Genomic DNA, 1524 nt, shown 5'->3' with positions numbered 1-1524 from the left:
GGGGGTCCAGGGGGGTCGGGGGGCGCTGCGGGGCTTTGCCTTCGCCCGGAGGGAACAAAGGAAAAGCGGGATGGGATCCCGAGAGCCGCGCCTGGAATTCCCGGGAAATAAACGCTGTGTCCGTGCCTCCTTTCCCTGAGCCTGTGTGGGCTGCGGCCCCCCCAGAGCCCCCCAAATCCCGGGGGGGGACCCCCCACATCCCCCGTGATCCTCCCACCACGGGAGGAGCGGGAGGAAACGCTGGAAAAGCCAAAATCTCCAGGGAGGGGCTGGAGCTGCCCCGCCCCCCCCCGGGGGAAGGCTGGGAATGAGGGGGGGTCTGCACTGAGGAATCCTTTGGGATTGAGGGGGGGTCTGCACTGAGGAATCCTTTGGGAATGAGGGGGGGTCTGCACTGAGGAATCCTTTGGGAATGAGGGGGGGTCTGCACTGAGGAATCCTTTGGGAATGAGGGGGGGGGTCTGGAGCAGCCCTGGACCCCTGGAAACCCAAGGAATCCCAGATTCCCTCCCCATTTTTCCCCCTGGCACCCCAATTCCCATTTTCCCCCCAGGACCCAAATTCCCATTTTCCCCCCAGGACCCCAATTCCCATTTTTCCCTCCCACACCCCAATTCCCATTTTCTCCCCCGGCACCCCAAATTCCCATTTTTCCCTCTGAAATCCCAGATTTCCCCCATTTTTCCCCCCGGCACCCCAAATTCCCATTTTTCCCTCTGAAATCCCAGATTTCCCCCATTTTTCCCCCCGGCACCCCAAATTCCCCCCGTTTCCCGGCCGTACCTCCTCATCCTTGTACCAGGAGAGCGACTCGGCCGTGAGCACGAACCAGTACTCCTTGGAGCCGCCCTTCATGATGCTGATGTTGTTGATGGTGAGCCAGCCCCGGCGGATCACCTGCGGCACGCCGGCGAGGCGGGGCGGTCACAGCGGATCCCGCAGCGATCCCACAGCGGGATCCCACTGTGATCCCAGAGCGATCCCGCAGTGATCCCAGAGTGATCCCGCAGTGATCCCAGAGTGATCCCGCAGTGATCCCAGAGTGATCCCGCAGTGATCCCAGAGTGATCCCGCAGTGATCCCACAGCAGGATCCCACTGCAGGATCCCACAGTGATCCCAGAGCGATCCCACAGTGATCCCAAAGCGGGATCCCACAGTGATCCCACAGTGATCCCAAAGCAAGATCCCACTGCGGGATCCCACAGTGATCCCAGAGTGATCCCAGAGTGATCCCAGAGTGATCCCAGAGTGATCCCACAGTGATCCCAAAGCAAGATCCCACAGTGATCCCAGAGCGATCCCACAGCAGGATCCCACAGTAATCCCAGAGCGATCCCGCAGTGATCCCAAAGCGGGATCCCACAGCGGGATCCCACAGTGATCCCACAGTGATCCCAGAGTGATCCCCCAGTGATCCCAAAGCAGGATCCCAGAGCGATCCCAGTGATCCCACAGCAGGATCCCACAGTGATCCCAGAGTGATCCCGCAGTGATCCCACAGCAGGATCCCACAGTGATCCCA

At 60.9% G+C, this 1524-nt stretch overlaps 1 protein-coding gene across 1 annotated transcript in view; it reads right to left on the bottom strand.

Moving 5' to 3' along the window:
• Positions 1-1524, bottom strand: part of LOC121362652 (dynamin-2) — a 22018-nt gene that overhangs the window by 3021 nt on the left and 17473 nt on the right. The window lies entirely within an intron of this gene.

Source organism: Pyrgilauda ruficollis, unplaced genomic scaffold, assembly GCF_017590135.1.
Source record: "Pyrgilauda ruficollis isolate IOZ18807 unplaced genomic scaffold, ASM1759013v1 scaffold654, whole genome shotgun sequence".
Classification (NCBI taxonomy): Eukaryota; Metazoa; Chordata; class Aves; order Passeriformes; family Passeridae; genus Pyrgilauda; species Pyrgilauda ruficollis.
Note: the sequence above shows the minus strand (reverse complement) of the source record. Positions and strands in the feature narration are given on the sequence as shown.